The 24,311-nt window shown below is 46.9% G+C and overlaps 1 protein-coding gene across 2 annotated transcripts in view; it reads left to right on the forward strand.

Annotated features, from left to right (window-relative positions):
* Nucleotides 1-192: 192 nt before the first annotated feature.
* The window catches only part of LOC6587461 (cGMP-specific 3',5'-cyclic phosphodiesterase), a 41,024-nt gene continuing 16,905 nt past the window's right edge, over nucleotides 193-24,311 (forward strand). The window contains exons 1-2 of one of the 2 annotated variants that reach the window (XM_026993496.1): nucleotides 193-749; nucleotides 3,736-3,773. The gene's annotated coding sequence lies outside the window, so the exon portion shown is untranslated. The remainder of the gene's footprint in view (nucleotides 750-3,735; nucleotides 3,774-24,311) is intronic. The other variant, XM_026993500.1, reaches the window with a different exon arrangement.

Genomic DNA, 24,311 nt, shown 5'->3' on the forward strand with positions numbered 1-24,311 from the left:
CCACAGAAATGCGTGAAAGCCACTGAAAAGCGCTCGCCTGCCGAAGAAAGAGATAGAAAGCAGAAAGCTTGCGCCAAATAACAGTAAACAAAGCCGAATGTCAGCTGCTGCTGCTGGCTGCTGCTAAGCGCCAACCAAGGCAGCGTTTCAGTTGTTGTCGGGCGCCAAAGCGAACTGGAGCAGCGAAAAGAAGCGCTGAAAGCAGCAGCAGCAGCAGCAGCGACCAAAGCGCGTTCAAAGCTCCAATACGCTGCAGACAGACAGACAGATAGAGAGAGAGAGAAAGGTAGAGGGAGAGCGCCTGCCAGCTTTTTGGGGACAGTGTCCCGCACAGAATTATTCTCCCAGTGCTAAAGTTGTCGTCGCGCTGTGCAAAGCTCGAAGCTCGTGGGTTGTGTTGCGTCGGAAATCGGGACAGTCGTCACACCGCCCACCGGCCTCGTCCAGTGCCACGCCACGCCACGCCTCTTGCCCCCCGTCCTGCCGCCCAGCTGCCACAAGGCGGTGTGCGTGCGTGTGTGCGCGTGTTGCCGCCGGTTGTAAAACCCAAAAGAACGGAACAGCACAGCACAGAGGGAAAAAAGTGAATCAAACTGTTTTTGCATAATACCAATCGAACAGAGAAATCCATCTCAAAAACCCCTGGACCAGCCTGGTCTAATCAATGTGAGAAACAAACAAACAGCCAGCGGAATCTCGTATCAAATCAAAAAACTAAACATTCCAACTGGCGCGTAAATTAAATTATAGTACGTATGTTCTTGGTATATAGTATTATATTAGTTATAGTAGTTGTTGTGTTGTCAAGTGCAGTGCAAAGTAATTTGCCTCCGTTGTCGCCACCAACCACCCGCCCATCACCCGGCCACCAGTCCGCCCGACCGCCTGTCAGTGCCCTCTTGCCACCGCCGGCTGTAGCGCCGCTTGCCAGCGCGTGTTATCAGCCAGCAGCGCAACAACGAAACGCGACAAAAACACAGAACTCGGAAAAACAACAAGAAGAGAACGCCAAAGTGAATGTGAATGTGAATGCATTTGAACTCAGCGTAAAAGCTCAATGTGAGTGTGGGGGTCTGAGTGTTGTGCCTCTGGGCCTCTCAGCTGAGTGCTGAGTAAACAATCCAACCAAAAACCAAACACAAATACGCACACAGTCTGACGAGGCCCACAACAGAGAACACAGCGCACACAGATACACCCACAAACACACAAATTAGTATCTCGAATGTAAAGCAGAACGCGGCCCGGACCCCAAATCCCCCCGAAATGTGCGAATTATAAAATATTTTACCCTTGAATGTCATACGAATACGAGTGTTATTCGTGGGGTGGAGAGGGGAGTGTGTTGTGTGTTGTGGGTAGTGTGTAGCGATAGCAGTATTAGCATTCGCCGGGGAGGGTAGGTGCGACGATAGCGGCGGCAACCTTACTTTTTAGCAACTTTTTGTTGTTGCGGTTGCCTCTGGGGAGCACATTCAGCATCACAGCCCCCTCCCCCGCACCGCCAAAAAGTAAAACACAAACTTTTCTGTGACGTGCAATACCTAAGGCAAATTACTTGGAGTGCTGCCGCCTGCTTTCACGCATTTTCCCGCTTTTCACGCGCGCTACTTTCCTTGGGTTGCCCTTTTTCTTGGAGTCCCGCCAGACGGCCTGCCAAAGTGTCTGTGAAATCCATTAGGTTTCTGCTTTTCTTTCTCCTTTTTTTTAGCATTGACTTTGTCAACGGTTCATTCGCATCCAGGGAGATGGACCCCACCTACATCCCGGCTACACTTGCCCCAAACGACCAGACCACTGCCAGGGCAAGTCTTTTACTTCATTTTAATGGCATCACTTCTGCCACTCACCCCTGGCGAGTCTTTCCTTTGAGGATTTTACAAAAAATGTTGTCAAATTTATTGACTTATTTGTTTGTTATTGTTACTCTCTGGCCATTGTATTCCCTGGCTCTATCTCGCTGTTTTTTGGGAACAAGAGATTGTGTTGCTGTTTTTAAGGTTTGAGAAAAGTAATTCCGGATAGTAGCTTAGAGTCTTAGGGCAATAAATTCCACTTTTGACAACTTTTGAGTACTCCAATTAGGTTAATTATCGACTTTCTATAATGATATGTGGGCATTGCTCATTGGATAACTTTTAAACTATTTATTATTAAGTCTACCAAGATTATTATTTCATTTACAACTCGATTGCAGTAGAAAAACATCATTGTTTCGTTTTTGTTAGCTGAAACTAAGTATAGAACAATTTCAGGGACCATCTATCAAGTTACTCCAAATATTTTGATGAATAAAAATTATAAATATATCCGAATTTAGTATGCTATGGATAATTTCCCTAAAATATCGCTGAGTTTACCTTTTCTTACATTCAATGCACTCAAATGCGATATTTGGAATTTATATCCAATGGATAATTGATCCTCATTGATCCAAGATAAAACCCAACTTTCCTCATTCATTTTATACTTATTCAGCTTTCAAAGTTGTCGCAATCTCTATTCAAAGTCACACTTTAGCTAATAAAGAACCCAATTCGCTTTAGACGAAAAACTGTATTAGCTAAGTGAAGAAGGATATGAATGGCAGAGAGAGAGAGAGAGAGCCTTCTGCCGCCTAAAAGCTTTTAAAGTGCCCCACCGTACCTGTCTTTGGCCCCACACACCCGACCCCACCAACATTTCGAATCTCGTGGGAATCCCCTCGTTTGTATTTTTTATGTAATGCGGGGAAGGTTAAGGTCGCACGGGTTTATATGGTATATGGAGTCCCGATTTTGGTGCGGCCGGCGCTTATAAATAGTCCCCGCCGCGGCCGATTACCCCTCCGCCATGCGGCATGCACTTCCAGCTACTCGGCCGTTTGTTTTCTCTTTCGCTTCACACTCTTTTCGCGGCACGTGCCCGGTCTCCCCTCTGGCTTTACCCTCGTCCCTCCAGTGTCTGCCGTTGAATGACGTTCATTGGCTTTTGTGCGAGGACATACATATGTACGTGTATTTGTTTTTGTTATTGTTCCTTCATTCTCGGCGTAGGCTCTACGCCTGGCGTCCGGCGTCCGGCGTCCGGCGGTGTCCTCCATCATTGGCCATAAAATGGTGTCTCTGCGCACATTTCGCTGGTCGCGTCGGCATCTGGTTTAACCTTGTCCCAATGCTCTATCTCTCTCCCTCTGCCCCTCTCATTCTCTGTCTATGATTCTCTCATTGTCTTTACGAAATCCCCACAACCTTTGGCCCATTTTTACAAGTTTATTTTGTTCCACAAATTCTTGGGCATTCTTTGCATTTCATTTCGTTGTTTGTTAGCATTTCCCATTCCCTCATATGTCATGCCGCATGTCCTGCCTTTGCTGCCTTTTCTGCCTTTCCTGCCTTTCCTGCCTTCCGTCTTTGTCCTGTCATTTCGCATGTCCTGCCTTCCGTCTTTGTCCAACTTTATTTAATCAGCAATTCATTTATTTAAACGCCCCGCTGTCGTTGCCCTGGAGACCATTCCATTTGTGCTTATTGATTCAGTGGCAGCTTCAGAGGGAGCGAAAGGTTGAGATAGCAATTGAATGATAGATAAAACTGACTCTAATTCGATCTGACGCGTTCAAAAATATCGCCCCTATTTTCTCCCACAAGATCACGCCTGCCTCAGCTAATTTGAGATTCTGAGATTATTTATAATCTATTTACAATGCCTATAACTTTTCATAGATTGAAATGCATTTCCTCTGCTCGTTTACAGACGACTCACCCAACAAATCAAAGGCAAAAACAGAATTGGTAAGTCATATTACGTATACGTATATTAGATTGCATCGATAGAGGGAGAGATAGTTTTGGAAGAAAATCTATTTATAGATGTCCCTCAAAAAAGAATAGTTGTAAACTTTAGCTATCGAAAACGGATGACATGGTCAGAAAACAACCTGTACGCCATGTCCTGGAAGCTGGTGCCGCTGCAGCTGTCGTGAGACTTTTAGATACACGGAAAAACTACCGACAAGATATTGGAAGAAAGTACCGAGCACAAGCACGGGGGAAAAGTTCATCGGTTGCCGTTTTGTGCGGCGCTTATCCGTCTTAGCCACTTTGAGTCGCGATTTCGCAAAGTTTTGGCCACGTTTACTTGGCTTGCCTCTCCCCCCGAGAAGCTTCCCCACCTCACCACTTTTCCCGTGGCTTTTCGACGGAAACAACACACGAAAAAGGGAGCAAAAAGGAAGTAGAAAGATAAAGGGGATAGCATAAAACGTGGCCCGATTCGCTTTGGCTTTGGCTCTCGTCCTAAATTTGTTTTTTGCTCGACTCCCATGGCGAAAATTATTGTCTGAGGTTGTGTCGCTTTCCCTGCGAACGCATAAATTTTGCTGTGCCACATGTCCTCCTGATTCCACTGCTTTCCCTGCCTTCCGGCCCCCCCGCTTTCCCATTTCCCACTCCCTCTGTCTGCGCACATATCCTTTTACCGCTTTCCGTAGTTTTTCCATTTTTTTTTTATAATTTTCTTCTGTTGTGTTCGAGTTTTCCTTTTTTAGTTTTTCCAACATTTTCCTTTGCTATTTTTAGAGCAAAATTGTATTTTGGTTTTGTTTTGTGGCACTGAAGTTGACTCTTTTTGTGGCAGCTCTGAGGTTCTGACCGAAAACCGAATTGTTTACCGATTCGAAATTCAATTAAAGGCTTTTGGCTTTGCTTTGCCCCCAATTTGTGTATTGATTATATAATAATACAGCAAAATGCCTACCGCAGGCGGGTGTTGCCTCGTGCCCGGTGCCACATGGACGTTGCCACGCAAATACTTGTATTTTCAGGGAGCAACACAAGTACTGTTGGCCACTCCAAGCCCGGTTACCTGTTACGAGCCGACGGCAATTAGAAATAAATTTAATAACACACATTACGCATACGCCACGCGTGACACTCGAAAGGGGAGGCCATAGAAATGGGTCAGGGCTGCCCATTTGGACAAAGCGCTAATGGTGCGAGTAGTTCAGGGAGTTCAACATTTATAGAGGGATTTGTTGTGACAACTTGATTGTTCGTTAATAATATATCTTTGGATGATTATATGGTGAATATTACCCTTGTGTTCAACAAGGATTATATGATTACAAAATGTTCTCTTTTCGAAAACAAATCCTATGAAAATTTAATGGAATTGCTTTTCTTAACACTTTCCATCACAAATAAAGGATTATTCTCCCAGGATAGCCAAATAAATATTGTATTTCAAAGGCCCCAAAGAAAACCAAAGCGAAAGAGGATTAGAAAAACAAACACCATTGTAAGCTGGGATGGAAAATGCGGAAATGTATACATTATTATTGGAATTGCAGTTCAACAAAAGAACAAAGAGAAGTAAGTTCCTTTAAGCCCCCTTAAGTTTTCCAGCAGCTTAAATAGTTCCCTGATGCCAGGATTCTCAAGAGTCATCGCAGATCCCAGTGGTTCATCCATCCATACGGCTATCCACATACCATATAGGTGTGGTAATTCCCCCCAGTAAACTCCAGGCGATGAGACAGCGGTAGAACAGGTTTTCTTTTACCTGAAAAGAGTTGAGTGAGGCGGAAATACTGACTTTAGAACGCCTCCACACACGAGTCCTGGGAGAGTACTGCTGGACGGATGGATGGTCTCCGTTAACGTGTCGAGCGGAATGGGCATAATTAAATTATTCCTCCTCAGCTCTTCTGCGGGTGTCGTGCCCATTGAGTTAATTTGCGACAAGTCGAAAAGGTGCCAATGTCGACATTTTACTTTCGGGCCAACTTTCAAGTATTTGGTTGTCCTTTAAGTCCGGCTGTCAAACTTTTCGCTGGAAAAGGATTAATTAGGATTAAAAGCGTGTCGAGTGGTGGACAAAAGCCCCGAACGGTTAACCAGCAACTACAAAAAGGCCAAAAGAGGCCAAGAGAGGAAGAGGCCAACGGTCGCCCATCAAAAGGGAGGAAAATTCTGAGGGTAAAAATGAAATAAAAGCGGCTTCTGACTCCTGGCTTAATCGTGCGACACAAATAAGTCAACCAGTTGGCCAACTTCTGGCTGCTGCCTTCTGCCTGCTGCCTTCTGCCTGCTGCCTTCTGCCTGCTGCCTGCTGCCTTCTCTCTCTCGTTTTGTGCATTGCTCATTTAATTAGCATAATTCGATTTGATACTCGTTTCGTTTTTGCAGATTTACTCCTGCATTGAAATTAATTCCACATAAAGAACACTTTGTTATACCGCTGAATGTGGATCTTGCCCCCGAGCCACATTTAATTGAATAGCAATTTCTGTATTGGCTTAACTCCCTCGATTTACTCGTTCCCGCCCCTGTCCGAGTCCCAGCCTTCCCTTCAGCCACATTCCCCTAAAAATGGAATTGAAACTAACCAAATTTGTGTATGGTTTTCAATCAAATCAGTTGTAATATTCTGTCAAAGGTTGTGCGTTGATATCAGGCAATCAATAAATCACACAGCCCTAAGGGAAATATGGATCTCATCGAATGTTTTAAATTGAATTTTTCACATTCCGGAGCTAAAGTTCACCCAAACTATGCCTCACTAATCTAATGAAATCATTTCCATTTCCATTCTGCTGACATTTAAGTTCTTAAATCCCTTAAATGGGGCAGCGGCAACCCTTTTTCGGACCCTTGTGGAAGGATGCTGCTGCCGCTGGAAACTGTCGGTGATATTAGTTAATGTTCTATTGCGGTCGCCCTCCATGCGGAATAGTTATTATGTAAATGGCCTATTCATTCCGGTTCCCCTGGCGCATAAAACCCTTCTCTACAGGGTAGAGCGGGTCTATTAGTTTTCGTGGAATCGTTGCTCTAGGAAACGAAAGATATAAACCCGTTTATGAGTGATTAAAATTGCCCCCAAAGAAACCCCTCAATGTTTAGGCAAGGTTTGATGTTTGATGCTTTGGCTGAAAGGGGTACAGTGCCTCACAATTTTGTCCCAGTCGTTGAGTCGTTAAGCCGTTGATAGAAAAGTGGGCGACTCTGTGTTTTTTCCAGCCGAACTGCAGAACGCAGAACGCATTTGTTTGGCCAACAAACCGAGTGGAAAAAACTTTTAACTAAAATTCAAAAGGGAACCAAAAGCACACACACACAAGCACAGAATCATGGCAACTATAGAAAGTGGAAAGGCTGCGCGCCGAGGGGTGCAGACCGTAGACTTTGCTCTGGAAAATGTTGAATTGTGCTCGAGAGAAAGTTGAAAATTGTGAAATGTAAGCAAATTGTGAAGACCAGACCCCGAGATGTGAGGAGATAAATGTGCATAGATGAAGGGTAGACCAGGCCACCCCCTGCCCCCATAAAATCCACAGACACACACGCACCACGAATGAGAGACGGAGAGAGAGAGAGAGAGCGGACTCTGCCGGTTGCTGGCTTGGCTTGGTGGCATCCGGTTTTCCAGTCTGTGCGGCTTGGTGCGCAACAGTGAGCGGTGAAAGTACTCGCTGCTAAGCAAATGTATGAATATTTTATATTGCAAATGTAACTAAATACACAAGCAACGCCACAGGACAAGCTTTCATCTTCATTCGAGCAACACTCCACCCATCAAATCTGCAAAAGGACATGTGTAAAAGTGTCAATGTGGAGGCGTGTGTGTGTGTGTGTGTGTGTGTGTGTGTGTGTGGCAGCGCGGCAGTGTGGAATGTTTGTCTGTTTCTGCGGTTTTGCAATTGAAGATCCACACCAGACACAGTCCCGTCTTGAGTTGACTTCAGCCGAGAGTCGGTTTCTGTTGCTATTGTGGCACGCTTAAGTGCCTCCCCGAGTTCGTCTTTCCATAAGCGTGGCTGCTTTCTGCTTCTGCTTCTGCTTAAAATCTATGCCACATTGGTTCGTTATGTGTTGGTTGTCATTCGCTTTTTGTTTAAAGGGTCATGTTCATGCCGCTGTTTTGTTGCGCTTTTGTCTGTGCTCCATGTGTGCTTGGGCTTTGTGTGGCAGTGAAGGGCGCTTGAGGTTGCGAACGGGAAGCCATGCAGACACACAGACAGACAGGACTGAGGCGCGCAGTTACAGTTACAGCCCCCAGCTTGCTGGGGCATCAAGGCCGCTCCGCACAGCCCACGCAAATGGGACAAAAGAGCATCAGCATAAACGGCCATAAGCATATTTCCAGGAGCGTACAACATGCAACAATGTTCATGTAATTATGCGGCTCCGAGTCCTTGTCGTCCATGTCGTCCATGCCGTCAGTCGGCTCAGGTTGATGCTTAGCTCCGATCAGGTTTACGAGTATATCCTTGTAGACAACGACCCTGCCCTGCAGCTGACTTATTATCCCCTATCCCAAATCCCCTGTCCCCTGCCTCATGTGTCGTATCTGTATCTGTATCTGGATGTGGGTGTGGGTGGGTGTGCCAAACACCTGAGGCAGATGCCTCAGCAGTACAGAGCAGAGCAGAGCACGGACAACTTTGTGCTAATTAATAACCCTAATTAAGTTGACTTAATCTAAATTGCCTTTTTTCCGGTTTTTGTGTGGATGAAATGTGCCACAAAACTTGTATTTATGTGGCATATTCCCGTAGTCATTATTTACTCGGAACGTACTTAACAGGTCTTAAAAACGAACGTAAAGAGAGCTACTCCAAATGCAAATGAAGTCGTTTGAATACCTGGAGATGGAGATGGAGACGGAGACAGAGGAGGAGGAGGAGGAGGCCCAATAAATTTCCGATAAGTATTCAAAAGCTTTCAAAGCATTCGCAAACGGCAAATCACGAGTTTCGTTGCAAATGCGGATGATACTCTTGAGAGTGTTCCAGAGGGACTGCCTGATGCTGCACACACACACACGAGGCGTATGCAACGAGCAATTAAGCGGGAAAACGACCCACATCACGTATACGCCATGTGACACTAGTTTTCGTGTTTAATTACCGCTTTTATGGGCACCAATGGGCACGAAAAGCGACTCGCGGATGGCTTCGAGGGCCAGGGACACGGCAGAAGATGACTAACGGCCAGCAGTGTCGATTCAAGGACTCGCAGGACAGGAAAAGGCGCATGCAATAAAAATGAAATTAATTGCTTTTATGCCCCGGCCCCACCCAAATGTGGACTTTAACTATTGGTTAAACTTTAATCGAAACAATTCGACAAGTTCAAGGTGCACGCGGGCTAAAAGGGAGAGAAATCATAAAAGTGTAAGAAATATTAGCTCTCCTAAAGCATAGGGTACTCCCACACACACCAATACACCCGCAATTCACGCAACACAAACAACAATAAACGTGTGCATAAACTTTCGTGCACGCAATGTGCGGGGGCGCACAGGGTGGACAGGGACAGGGAGGGCGTGAGGGAGGGACTAAAAAAAGGAATGGCGTCAGCCAAACATTTGAATAGCACGCACACACGCATATGTCTCGTACAGTGAAGACTCCTGGCCAAAGATCTACGGATTGCCGCAGAACTTCGCAGTCTTTCGCAGCCAGTGGTCGACTGTACAGGCACAATAGTTGTATATTCTGTTGACGTGCTGCTGTTGCTGCTGCTGTTTGCTTTTCCATTTCACTTTGCGCTTGTTATCGTCACTTCTCGATTCAATCAATCTTCCTTCTGTGGCAACACACACAACTCTTGCACGCACCGCCAGGACCCACTACGAGTGCCACTCTCAGTTGGATATACTCGCACTCCCCCGAAAGAGAGTGCTGAGCCAATATTAGAATGCTTTGTGCGGCGGCGGCGGCCCACGTGGCGTATGCGTAATGTATTGACATATGATATACATCTTGTCACTTTAAAGAAAATGGCGTTGGCGATAATTTTGGGTATTCTATTTGGGCGGCAGTGGCAGTGGCAGTGGCAGGCAAACACACAAAATACTAATCTATTAGCTGTTAATCGTTGTATGTAAATTGACCGACCTCTGGGCAATCATCATCATCATCATCATCAGCACCGACCACAAATATTGAACATGTGTCCTTTGCGTAGGTGGAAGAAAGTCTCTGCTTGCCAAAGGATTTACTCGGGTTTCTTACACGCCCACTCCCACTCCCGCGCCCACTCTGCCTCCGAGGAAACACGAGATTTCATAGTTAACCTTGCGTAGGTGGAATATGTGGGAAATTCCTTTCTGCCATGTTGCTAGCCAGTTAAGAGTCCTGGCCTCCTTTCTATGCAGATGGCAGGCAATCAATCTGAACAAACCGCCACAACATTAGGGTCTGGCGAATTGAACGTAAATCATAGGAATACCGAGGGAAGGCACTGATTTTTTAACGCCGGAGCAGTACGGGTAGTAGTTTCCTTATCCTTCACGCCACGCGAGCAGCCATGGCTGAGAGAGCTCAAAGCTGCTTCGACTAACAAATGAGGGGAATTTAATATTCACTATTATATTTTTGTGGCATGCCACAAAAGCAGAAGCCAGCCTTGATGTATGCCTCGAATTGCGTGCGCTTCTGGAGCGCACAAATTGAGATTCATTTTCCTTTCCCTACGTTCGAATATTGTATGTACTTGTGGTTGATATACGTAATGCCATCGATGTGCCAGAGACCACATAAATAGTTGACGTTGCGGTCGAATTGTCCTGCGTCTGGACAGCAGGGCGTATGAATAATTTGCAGTGGCTCCCCATATGTAGCCCGAATATGACTGCGCATTCAAGCTTGTAAGTAAAGCGAAATATAGAGTCTATTTCGGGCCACTGCTGACCTCAGCTCAGCTCAGCCAATACCCAGAAGCAGACGGAAAGATTTCCTCTGGAAAAGTGAAAATGCCAGAGTGCCTCTTCAGCGAATGTCATCGATGGAAGGGCGGAATTGTTGCCCGAGGAAATGCAAACAACTGCCAGCAGATTGTTTGTTACATTGTCGGGATCCAATGATAATATTTTCAAAGTGCATTTCACAGCTGAACGATTCCGGGAATGGGAGCCAGAAAGTGCCAGAAAGAGCCAGGAATAGCCGGGAATACCCGGGAAGAGCCAGTAAGGGGCCGAAATCAATTTATGCCACAATCAATTCGGAATATTTAACAATGTATTCATTCTGTGCTGTGCATTCTGTATATTCAACTGATTTGCGACACGTCGAGCATTTTAATTGAGTTTTTCTATCGGGCAAACGCGAGCAGAATTTTCAACATGACTGAATCGGAGGGGAACTCCCCGATGGGGGAGGTAGTACAATATAAAATGGCATCCATTGAAAATGCCACAGCGGGGAAGTGGAAATGGAAATGGAAATAGAAATAGAATAGGAAACGGAATCGAAATCGGAAAAACGTAAAGTAAATATGCAAAACGCGAACGTTTCATATTTTTCAACTGCAGATGGAACGCAGGACAGCCGCCAGGACAGCAAGCCGAAATGGGCGCCTGACAGGGATTCTCACACGCCGTGTGTCGCACGGTGTGACAGAGGAGTGACAGCATTGTGGCATCTGATTGATATGCAGATGGCGCGTGTGCGTGTGCGTTTGCGTGTTCCCTTCTGAATATGTATGTTCAGAGGGGGGCTGGCGGGACAAAAAAGGAAGCGTCCGTCCACAGGACAAGTGGAGGGACAAAACTAACATAAACGCTTGACATGACAGCGGTTAAAGATAGTGAGACGGATGCCGCAGAGGACCCAGCACACAGCCCTGATTCAGCAACTTAGCAGCACATCAAAACGACGGGTCCTTGATGGGCGCCTCGGATGGGAAAATTCATGTCAAGCTCCGCACCCCCGACTCGATTTATGCAAAATTATGTAACGAACCAGAAGGAGAGGGACTTCATTAGGAGCCTCTTCATTTGGCTCTAAAGATTTTAATTGAAGCTCGTCACGAGCCACCAGCCGCCGAAGGGGCATCCGCCAAATGCAAATGTGATTATTAAATACATACTTGACGCTGCAATTAGCGGCCATTTAGCGGGCCAACACCACGTTCGAGCCCAGTTTCTCGCACCTCATCGGATCACCAATATAAAAAGAAACACACCGTCTATTCCTTTACATAATCGAGTGGCCAATGGGGAAATTATTGATTCAGCTTCGAGCCAAGTTCAAGTGGCATTTGGATAATTTGCTCTGGGCCTTTGGGGGCGGATGTGTAATGGAGTTGTGCACCAAATTGCATAATGCTACAATGCTAAAGCTACAAAAGTGGCAGAAGGTAATGCGAACAGTTGGATAACTTTTACGAAAAGTAGTTTCAAGTTGGGAGTTCCTCGGGATTAGGGTTTTCGAACCACATCTTGGGAGGCAACCCTTCGGGAAACTTGTTGAAGATCCCAATAAGAATCCCAATTCTTCAGCCCCTAATCATCTGCTACATTGTCACTTTGTCCGACACTGCACTGCTCAATCTTCGCTTACACCTGCAGCCATTTGTGTCGCACGGAGTCACCTTACAAATGGCTGACTGCCACACGGCTATTGTTGTAGCTAGCCCGTAAAAGCTTGAGCAGGAGCCAACGTTCCAAGGAATGAAATATTCGTATTTCTTATTCCGGTGACATTTGGCAAATTTATTTGCCAAACTTCGCTCGCGCTCGGGGCACAAATTGCTCAGATGTTTTGGCAATTCGTCAAACAAATTTGGCCCGCAACCGTGGCGCTGACATTGTTTGCGCCCAACGGAAGGCTCTGTCAGCGCCTTTGCTGGGCGAGGAGAGGTGCAGCAGCCTTCAGGGGGAGGGCATTAACACATCAGTGTTAAAATTTAACGACCGTTCCTCGCACTTGAGGCCACGACAGATGCACGGCGAAAGGTCGTGCGGAGGCGGCGGCGGCGGCGGCGGCCGGAAGTTGTAAAATATCCGCCATGTGCGAGGAAACGGAAAGACGACAACATTTGTATGGGAATGCAAAGAGGAAACGGCTACGAAGTACGAGAATTGTTTGTCTGTGGGTCCCAGACCCCAGACCCCAGGCCCCAGAGCCACAGTGGCCGACGGCCGATGGCCTTATAAAAGTTATATGTCCGGGCAACAAACATTTTTATCTCCCTTCGGTTTCTGACTCGAACACATACGAGATGTGTAATGAAAACGTTCGAAGCCCCTGCCCCGACCAAAGACGGAGATTGGCTTAGCTGCAGTTTATTTCGTTTGGGATCCACGTACATCATGATCTTCATCATCATCTTCATCTGGGGTTATCCCCAACGACGTTGGTGGAAGAGTGCCTGCCTCTCCATCGATTCAGCTTGCCTGCCCACATCTGCTCTGTGTAATTCTGGTCATTCTGCAACATTTAAACAAGTTGCATGCAGAATGTTGTATGGGGAAGGCGCCTGGGGCTCGGGTGCGGACTGACATTGGGTTATATTGGGTGACATCTGGAGAGGTGCATAAACAGAGATGGGAGTGGAAGACTAACAAGATATGACAATCATTCGAATGTAGGAAACATCCTGCTCCGAATATCCTCATAAATGCAAAATTACCTTGCACTTGACACTCGCTCGCATGCAAACAAAATGCATAAACATGAACAAGCACTTGGGAGAATATTCTCCCACATGGACTCTCTCAATTCTGCTCGAAAAGTTCCCTGGATTGCAATAATAATTTATGCTCGAAAAGGATGCTACGCTCTCCTGCGGCGGGGGGTAAAAGAAATACCTCCATCAGGTACGTGCAGCCAACCGCCACGACTTCCCTCTGCCACTTTGTAGCAGAAAGTTACTTTTTGCATAAATGTGCACTAATGGAGAACACAGTCTGTCGCGGGGAATCTCTGTGCATTCCTCAAATATTCATAAGGCAAGCATCCAGTAATAAGATGGAAACTTGAAGGAATTTCTAAAGGCTTTCCACCTTGATGAGCTTGTCAGTGGCAGTCGCTGGATGGCTGGATGGCTGGCAGGTTGCCTGGGGAACCGCAAAATACGAGTATCCATCAACATCAACAAGTGAAGCTGTACGGACGGAATGTAGTTTAACTTTATTAAATTTCTTAGCTCCAGTTTCGTGTAACACCGTGCACCTGCAACCCGCGACCCACCACTAGACAAATGAAACGAAAGCCGAGACTCATACGCCCCGTGGTCCATTGTCCATGACTGCTTTTTTACCCCCCCGTACCCGTGGCTTACACGGCCCCAGCTTGTTCTTGCTGCTGTTCCTGTTCATGTTCATGTAGTTGGAGCCCGTAACCAGCAGCTGGTGCTGCACCCCCACCCCCACCCGCCCCGTCGCTGATTCGTTTCGCTTCCGGACTGGCATTGTAAAAGTTTTGCGCCAGTTGTGCAATACATAAGTTCTGCCATTTTAAAGCGAAGGTTGTTACAACTTGTGCGCGAGTACACGGAGTTTCTGTAATGGATATGGAGTGGGGCAGCAGCTTTGAAAGAATTATGAGATACGATAGGATGGAAGATGGAACATGAAAGTCGCATAAAGTGGATCATGAGAGAGTTGCATGATAGTTTTCATAAGAAAATAGATTGAATTAATGATGGATCCCATCATAAGTTGTGTTCTTTTTACGGCTCTTTACGGCCTTTTACTCAAACGTATTGCGATGGCTATTTATTATGCCTCGTCGATGCCCTGCTTAGGGCCTGGCGATAATGTTCCACATATCGAAGTACTCGACGCGAAATAAATACATATATCTTTAATGGCTGTCAATGTTGTCGGCCCTCTTCCGCCGCCTTCCGGCTGAGTCACGTCTGCTTCTGGCTGGGCTTCCGCTTCCAGGCAATTGAGTCACAGTCGGCAGCAGTCGGCAGCAGCCAGCTTTGGTTAATCTGCAGCCATCAAAGTGGCAAGTGTTTTTGTGGGGTTGGGAGTACAGGGTGTGAGGTGTGTGGTCGCCCAAAGTGACTGCAATTAAATGAGCTGGACCCCGAGAAACGTCAACCTCAATTAGCCCGCATCAAGTGCGAATGAAAGTCAGTTTGCGGCTAGTCCAGCTATGTTAAATGGGGTTTTTGGCCTTAAATAATATTAATTTGCCAACGCAACTTTCGGTCCAGTGGGAAAGCACTTTCACGGCGCTTCCTGCGAGGCAGGACCTTTGTTAATATAAATTTATTTGGATTTTCACTTTTGAAAAGTTCCCTCTTGATAAATGACCGCCTGCGGCGATCTCCTGCCGACATCATAAACTATTCCTTTGATGGGAAAAGGAGAAAGGCGAGCACTCTGCATGCCATCGGCATGCAACAGGAAATTCGCAGAAACTTTTCACTTCGCCCGAACTTTGCCTCAGAAATGTTTTCGCTGCAGATTTGCCTCGTTCGCTTTTTAATTTATTTATTAAAATGTGTTTTACGTTATTTGCCTGAAAGCCAAAAGTTCAGTTCAGTCAAGTTTTCGTTATCCAATTGTTGGCTTTTGTTTTTCCAGCTGCGAATCTCGAACGCCTGACCGAAGATGGCCAAATTTGAATTGGTTTAAAGAGTTTAAGCTCAAGTTAGAGTTTAATTAAAGCGAATTGTCACGCCCATCCGACAACTCCCTTCTAATTCACAATTAATGCTAATAAGCAGCCGCGACTGACGGACGCATTAAAACGTGGTCAAGAGGAGGCCACGACCATTGTTGCGGCACTCACTGCTGTTGACCCACTTAGATGCGCGCGGCCCGATAAGGGTCCCCCAGCTAAGGGACCCCACTCTGCCACACACACACACACACACACAGACGCAGAGGGAGAGGGAGAGGGAGCGAGGGAGAACGAGGCACGAACACAGCGAGGCGATAATGACAGTGAGGGAAGTGTACGGTGGAGGGCAGGCCGTGAAAACTTAAACAAGAATGCAAATCCACTTGACTTGATTGAAATCATAAAACCGAAAGCAGCAGCAAAAATTGCAAAGACAGACACAAGCGCAGGCGGAGGGTGGAGTGGTGCAAGGGAAGGAAGGAGGAGCTCAAACACATGCATCAATCATGAATGTCACACACGACATGGCGCAGACACACAGAGCCTAAAAACTTCATAGTTGACACATTGCTCATACGCACTGCTGCCGCCGCTGGGTACATGTCTGTAGCATACTTTTCGGCTGCGAAGTTTGCGCAAATGAATTTCATAAATGAAATTTATGTACGCAAGAATTGTTTCGCCGCTTGCTGCTGAAAATACGGGCATAAAGTAGCTCCGGTTAATGGTCTGCGAGGGACTGGGATCCAAGGCCTGGGGCTGGGTCCACTCCCTCCGGGAAATGTGGGTTGGATGACAAACGTAAGTTTGTTGCATGATAAATAGCCGACCAAGCTGGCTGTGTGGTGTCCAGAGAGCTGGGCAAACAAACTAACCCGCTGGCCAGCAGTCGTCTGACAGCTGAGGACAAACGTAGTTCATTGGGCTGTGGCGCTGGCACTGTGGTCGAGGTCCAGTGGGAGATCCCTCTGACACTCTGACTCCTGGATAAGCACACATTCGGGCTGTCTCCCCGCCCAATGGGGGGAATGGGCAGCAGGACACATAAATTTCAAATGCCAATTGGCCGGGCAGCAGTTCCAATATGAAATTACACAATTGTTTATTCAGGCTCTGCCACTGAGATGGCCAATTTATGGGCCAGTTCTATTTGTTTGCTGATTTATGCTAATGATCCCCCGCAACAATTAACTGGACTGCAAATCATTTTGCTGGAACGCAATTGCAGTGTCTCGAGGCTTGAGCTCCCGCTAACCAGAAATAAAATTAACACCGAAATTCGGCCGTTTCTTCGGCATTCCCCTCCAGTGGCTCACGGCAGGCTGGCAGCCGGCCATAATAATCTTTAGCATTTATTTCGCTATTAATCTCAATCAAATTTAATGTTAGGCAAAAGTCCCAGACCAGTTTGTGCATTTGTTGCTTCGTTTGTTCTCTGGCATTTTGGGGTTTCTTCTGTTCTTCTTTTCTTCCTTTCTTGTGTTCATTTGCCCTTTGTTTTGCGTCTAATCTTTGGCTCTTTAGTTTTATTGGCAGCGCTTCAGTTTTACTTTATCAGGTCAGGCAATATGGCCAATTAATATAAAGGGCGATTCCCCTCTTGATTACGGCTTAAAGTGCTCCTTAAAGCCAACATTCGTCGGGGTCGGGGTCGGGATCGGGGCTGCTGGACAGTTGCCACTCGCTGTGTGCCGCCTCCGAAAATCATTTGCCATTCATGCAAATTTCCCTTTGACTTTTTTTTTCCCAACCAAGAACTCACACACACTCATACAGAGCCACGGAAAGGACAGTCACACAGATACACGTGCCCGGACTACGGAACATTCTTTGCCCTCCAGTTGGCCATGGAGCTTGCCTTGGGAGGTGGCGGCGGGGATTTCTTTTGCTTTTCGGTTAACATTCTTTTGCCAGAAATTGCTGCCCCGGGGCCTTGCCGACCATTAAATGAACCTTGACTCGATGTCGTCCTTGCTATTCCTTGGGTCTTGTTTCGTGCTTCTTGTTCCTTGTCCAGGGGCCTGTAGTGCCTGTAGTGGCCATGGACACGGACACCTTTTCGGTTGATTCATTCGATGGCCTTCATTCTGTTGAATGTCCAATTAATATGTTAACATGCATAAATCACGGCTGTCAATTAGATTTCGGTTTTCGTGTCCATCCGTATAAAAAACCCCCGCACAGGAGCCGGCAGAAGGACCATCCATCCCAGGGCAAGTGTCGTGCATGTGTCGTTAATGTGTCGTTCCACTCGAACACGAAACTTAACCAACGATTAATTAATTAATTCGCTTGTTATTTCTTCGTACGTGCTACATGGAAAACTTTCTTGTGGAAGCTTCGTTTTCCGATGCAGATGGCCCCACAGAAAGCCAACATGTATCTCGCTTTCTTGGCAACATGCGGCACTTTTTGCAGGTCCCATAAATTCAACACTCGCTCTGAATACTGAGCTGTCAGAAATCATAAAAAATGTTCTCTTCAATTCCCGTATTTTCAACCGGTTTTTTCCATATCCCGCACATATCCCACACACTCTCCCGCATCTTCCAACAGAATTGTCACTTTTTCCGACATTTCTGGGTCTAGTTTTGGTTTCGTTTCGTTTCGTGTCGTTCGTCCTGCCTTTGGGATAATACAAAGTTACATCGGGCGAGCGAATTTAATGGGATCCTGTAACGTGGTCTCTTGGCCAAAATGGCAAAAAAACTCAACCAATTTGCCAATATTGTTTCGCCTTTCATACTCTCTATGGCCTGCATCGGTGGAGTGCTGTAACATGGGAGCGAATTTGTGTTTTCTTTTATTTAAAATTGAAATATTCCACAGAACCCTAGAATATTCTGATTCTGCTCTCTAATTGACTGACAGAAAGAGACAATTCGTAGGAAATTCATCATAAATTCTCAGTAAATGGACATTTCCTCGAATCCATAAATGTACAAATTGGTTTGGGGAATCTCCATTACCCAAGAAGGGCTTCCAATGTCATTGAGAAGAGAGTAATATTATGTGGTTGGAAATCAGTACTTAATCTGGCTTTAAATTAATAAATTGATTCTTTAGTTGAAGATACAGCAAACGAGCCAACATATATCCCACTTATTCATTCGAACAAGGCGTTAAAAGCTTTTACTGGTTCTTTGAGTGGTCCAATGGCTCTTCATAATGATTATAGCCAGTGCATTTGTGATGTATATAAAGAGAGGAGCTCATTACCATTGTATGTACTCGCATGTACTCGCATGTACTCGCATTTCGTAGCTGATGAACTCTGCTGCAGTTTCGCAATCGAAATCGCATTAAGATCGACTGGCGGGCCAATTTAAATGCGTGGCTCAGTGGAGTGTCAGGAAGTAATAAAAAAGTTTCATTAAATGAGGAGCTTATCTCGCGGCGGATACAATTTCTCTGTGGCATGGATGCGAATGAATCAATGGGTGGTATGAGTGCGAGTGGCGGTGTGGCTGGGTAAGCAATTTACATTTACAGCATGAACATTATAAACATTTTAGCGACAATTCAGAGCCATTATTGGTATAAAAATAGCCGGGAATAAAGCGCCAGGACAGGGACAGCCAAATGGCAAATCGATAAGCGGAGGACCAGAACCAGAACCCCAAACCGCAGCCGAAGCCCCAAAGTAAGACCCGAAACCAACAATTCAATTTGCACTTGGCGTCCGCCAAGCCACCGAGGCACCCCGCAGAGGGGACCCTGCCCCAAAACGGAGTGCAGCACACTAATCCGATGAAGGCAGCGGCGGCATCAGCAAGCAAGGAGCCAAGGAGAATGTCAGTTGCGAGTGGCTGGTGTGGGGGCCCAAGTGTTTAATTAATGAAAAACTACAGCCACTTGCCTCTTAGGGGCTTGCAGGAAGCCCAGCGTTTGCGGCATAAGCCAGAAAAGCATTTAGCGGCCGAAAGTTCAGGTGGCAAGGGCACGGGGGGCCGAAAAAACTTTCCAATTTGAACTCCGACGAACAATGGCGAAGGCATTTCATTATGCTGGCATCAAATTAAGAATTTATGAGCCACAAGTGTGCTCGCATCCCAAACGCTTGCCAACTCCGGGCCACGCGGCGTATGAGTAATGCCGCAAATCGCAGAAATGTTTTATTCAAATGGGACTGGGGGAAAGACTTTAATTAGTTTGCAACACTGCGGTCGAATTGGGGCACACAACAATTCGCTGCGGTTCTGTCGTGCCCTGCTTTGTGGCCCTTTCACGCTCTGACCGCAGTTGTTGCGGTTCCCAGGAGCAGGTCCTCTCGGACACGCTAATGGCATTTCAATGTCCCTAGCCCAGGGGCTGAATCACTGCGGAATTGATTGAATGAATATGAATACGAGTACGAGTACATGGAGTCCCAAGAGATGTTTGCCTCTGAATGCTCTCCAATTGTAGAGGTGCTCCGATGAGAGCACGTTTTGTTTTGTTTTGCCACCTAATTGCTCACTTGACTCCGGCCAATGCCCATCCATCCATCGCTCGTTGGCCAGAGACAATGGCCAGGAATTAGGGTCAAGTCAGCCGTAAAACTGCAGCTGCCACAACAAGATTATCGTCTGGGGCTGGGGCTGGGGCTGGGGCTCATCGCCAGGTAGCAGCCACACACTCGGCTGGACACACATCCAGTCATCCCTCGCTCTGCACTCGAATCAGTTTAAATTTAATTTGAGCTTTGATTGCATTCAGTGACTGCAAGGCGGAGCGACCTTCCGAACGATTTAGTTTCCATTTTGGAAGGGATTTGGCCAGCAGAAGGCCACGAGCTGATGTCATGACAGCAGCATTTTGTCATTCATGAAACTCAAGCAAGGCTGCTTTCTGTTTCTTTTTCTGGGGCCTTTTGCCATTGTTTCTGCTGAGTCAGGACTCGAATAAAAGATCAAAGTTCTGCAAAGGAGTGGGGCTGAAATGTGTACACACATCGTACGTCCGGGGATAATTTGCTTCATGTGAAAAATGACAACCGTTGACTGGCTTTGATTTGGTTTATGAAGCCATGTCCTTGCCCTGCCGCAGTGTCGATGTCCGACTCGGAGTCCTGCCCGAGTGTGGGCTGAATATTAATGCGACTCGAATCGAATCGACAGCAGAAGGGAAGGGGAAAGGGGCTTTCTCCAGCAATTAATGTGCTTTATGTCCTGTCATACTTTCTGCGACAGACTGTTCCTTGTGCGCACTCTATATTCCATTTGAGTGGATCCTGTTCATCCCAGTTTGCGTTTGAACATTGACATTGCGGGCGATATCCTTTGGAGATTGCTTCTGGAAGTTTCCACTAATCGAATTGAAGGCAAATTTACAATTTAGCGCCACATCTTCTCCTTTGCCGCATTTTGTGGCAGGGGCAGGGGTGGGGGCAGAAACTTTTAACTGCAGCATAAAACAATTTATTATTCAATATTTGTGTTGGCCAAAAGTTTTAATTACAAAGTTCTCTGTTAGCCAGCCGCAAAATTGGATGCTGCCCCCGCGATTAGGGGTATCCCAGACCAAAATTGAAATTCATCTCGGTTCCGCCACATGAACGAGCTAATTAAAGTTGGAAATTATTATACCGACAGAGCCGAGAGCCAGGACCTGTACGGGGCACAAGTGTGTGCTTAATCAATCAATGCAATCAAGCATAAATTGTCTTAAAACAAAACCCGGACCAGGACAGGGATCGGGATCGGGTCCGGGTCCGGGACCGGGCAAAACATTGTGATGCCATTAAGAACAACTGTCAATAGAGGAGTGCCAGGGGGCGCTGAGGTGTGGTGTGTACTGTGAGGCAAGTGGAGCTGAAACGGAAGCAGCTGCACCACCCCCCAGAAACACACAAAAGCCAAAGCCAACGCCACTTAAGCTTGAGCAAACACAAATGCCAGAGTGTTGGCATGCCACCCCCTCCCTCTCTTTCTGTGGCTGCCTCTTCATGTGACAATCTCGAGGCCATCAAGCGATAGGAGCGAGGCAGGCATCATCCAGCATCCCACTCATCCCAGCCGCTGTGTCGTGTCGAGTCGTGTGTTATCAAATTATGCAGGAACGTTATTATTGCGGCTTGTCTCGCTGGAATCCTAGTATTTGCTGTATTTTCGATGGCAGAATGAAGCAACAAACACCATGAGGCGCACACCACCGCCGGGGGCCACCAGACAAAGTGGTATTAAATTGCCACTTCAAGCCGAAAGCCGAAAGCCGAAAGCCGAAAGCCAGAAACCTCAGCGGAGGACGTCGTCTGCGTGTGTCACACGAGAGGAATTAAATCAATTTCGCATCAATCTCTTCTACTTATAAAATGTACAAAATCATATTTAAATTGTTCGGCTTGGTGGGAGAGTAGTAGATTCCGAGGCTTTTCGTAAATGATACTATACTTTGAGGCATTTTTCCCCGCTCAAGCTCTTTTAGTTACAATAGAGAGAGAAATTCCAAGAATCCACAAATCCAGACTCTGCAACAGCCTCTGCTGTCCACTGGAGGTGGCAACTCGCACAAAGGCCGCTGGTCTTGCAACAGGACACAATGGCCGAGTGGCGGCCCCGTCGCATTCACTTTGCTCCTCTCTGGTTGCACGGACAGGGGCCTGAGCCGCTGCTGCATTACTCTGTCAGCGGACTACTATTTTCAGTCAACATTCTTGACATTTATGCGCCCTGGCCTGTTGCAACGCCCTGTTGCACCCAGGAGCAGGGCACGCTGTCAAGAGGTCCTGTCAGAAGGGGCTTACCCTCGGAGCGCCTGGCATTTCATCACGAAAGAGCGCTCGTCGAGGAGAATGCTGAAAGTTAAGTGGTAAATTGGTTATTGTGTAGCATTAATGGACGGACACTGAGAGCGACCACAAGCCTCTGGCTCCCTTTCGAGCTCCTGGTTCTGGTCCGGTTTCTGGTCCTGGTCCTGGTCCTGGTCCTTGTCCTTGTTCTGGTTCTAGCTATGGTCCTTCTTCGGTTGAATGTCTTTTAATTAAAGGCAGATGCCCGCAGCATCATCTTTGACTCTAAGCCACTCTCGGCGATTGTCTTCGGGCGCCAAAAGTTTTTCAATTATTTAGCTTTGACAAGATTTCTGCTGCACCATGGAAAAAACTGTGCAAACTCCGCCACCGGCGACAAATATTAATGATGTTTTTTTTCTTGCATTTTGTGGCTCTGGTGCTGACACTTTTCCGAGACTGTTCAATGGCTAACCGCTGCAATTTCCATTTCAATTTTGACCTACGAAGCGGCAGAGTGTCAGTTTTTGGCCACTCATTGAATCGAATTTAAATTGAATTCAATGGTTTTTCACAAATGGCCAACACAAGTGTTAGCCGCTTGAGGATTGCAGGGGATTATTGGGATCTAAATTGAACTTTCCACTGTATAAATATTGCTTTAAATTGGCTCATGAATATTGATCACAGAAACACGAATGTGTGCAGCACATGCTACGTACGAGTGTATTTAAATAAATATTTGATGGAAATTTAAATAAACAGAAACGAAGCCAATAAAAGCAAATCAATACGAAGGGACTGTTCCTCAGCAGGTTCCTGAGGATTATTTCTCTGGTCGTATTTGTCCCTGTTGAATGCTGAAACTATTAGAGCACATCCTCGTGCCAGTAGTAGCCAGCAGTCTTTGAATCGTTTTTGCTTTGGCTTTATGCACTCTTCCAATCTGTCAGGACACACACAGATCCTTTATATTAGCCTTGATTGAGTTTCGAACTCGAGAACTCGAGTTTGATGGGAATTTGCAATTGCCGGGCTATGGCCTGGCCCCCGCCCCCGTAGAGCAAGCATTTTCAGACTAGTATGTGGCAACAGAGGGGAAAATCTGACAGATCCCCTGCCCCATTGTCATGGCACGCCCACACTTGCGGCCTGGCAGGTAAACATTCTAGCTAAACCCGAATGCCACTTGCACGAGGACGAGGACGAGGACGAGGAGGAGTACTCATACTCATACTCATACGAGTTTGCACAATTTCAATTCTAGGATTACATGCCAAAGCCCTCTCGTTTCCATTCCCCACTCAGCCCACTCAGTCGGCAGGCAGATCCTAAGGCCACAATCTTCGTCTTGGGCCTGCAATTATGCCCGAAATTTTGCGCAATTATTATGCAACAAGTACAGAGTATTGTCTGCGGAAATGTTCAATGTTCAAGAGGCTGTTCGAAGTGTTTTTGTGGGGCGTGTTGGGGCATGTCATGTTCTTGGGGGAAATGTAAAATTTGAATTACCGCAGAGGCGTAGGAGAGGACTTTATGTCAGCACCAGGTCACACATGGCCCCCGTCCTTGCCTCTCTCTCTCTCTCTTTCTCTGGCTCTCCTTGAACACATTTTCCACTTTGAAGCCAAAAAGGCAAAATGTCCGTTGGGAGCCGACGGCAGCGCCAGCGCCACCGCCAACGTCAGCAGCAGGCAGGCAGGCAGGCGGCAGGCAGGCATCGTTGAAAGCTTATAAAGTGCAACAGCATTGCGGTAGAGGCTGCTCCTTCCTTGCACGTGACTGCCCTGCCAATGCATTAAGGGCGGCGAAGGGTAGGGCGGAAAGTGTGGCAAGAGTGTGTGCCACCGCTAAGCGCTGCTGATGAAGTCGCGTCCAAAATGCAACGTTGCAACATTGCAAATTGAAAACACGAAACTAAAGGTGCTGACACGGCCAGCTCAGCGACAAAGCGACAAAGCAACAAACTAGCCGCAAAGTTAATTTACCCGAGCCCCGCCTCCGCCTCCGTCCTTCCCTCGTTGCCAGCGTTGCACGCACATCATGTAACTGGCATTTCCGCTTGCAAAATGGCGCACACACACTCGACACACAATGCGGGGTGGGTGGGGGGCAAGGGCGACGCGTCGGCCACTAATTCTGTAATTTCAAACGTGCCGCCTAAGTGCACAACTACAAAGTCCGTGGCCCCCGCCATCTATTTACGGTCAGCATGGGGTCCAAATCCAGGTCCAGGTGGGGGCAGTGGCGGTG

The sequence above is a fragment of the Drosophila persimilis genome, unplaced genomic scaffold (genome assembly GCF_003286085.1).
Source record: "Drosophila persimilis strain 14011-0111.01,24,50 unplaced genomic scaffold, DperRS2 tig00000000-arrow-pilon, whole genome shotgun sequence".
Taxonomy (NCBI): Eukaryota; Metazoa; Arthropoda; class Insecta; order Diptera; family Drosophilidae; genus Drosophila; species Drosophila persimilis.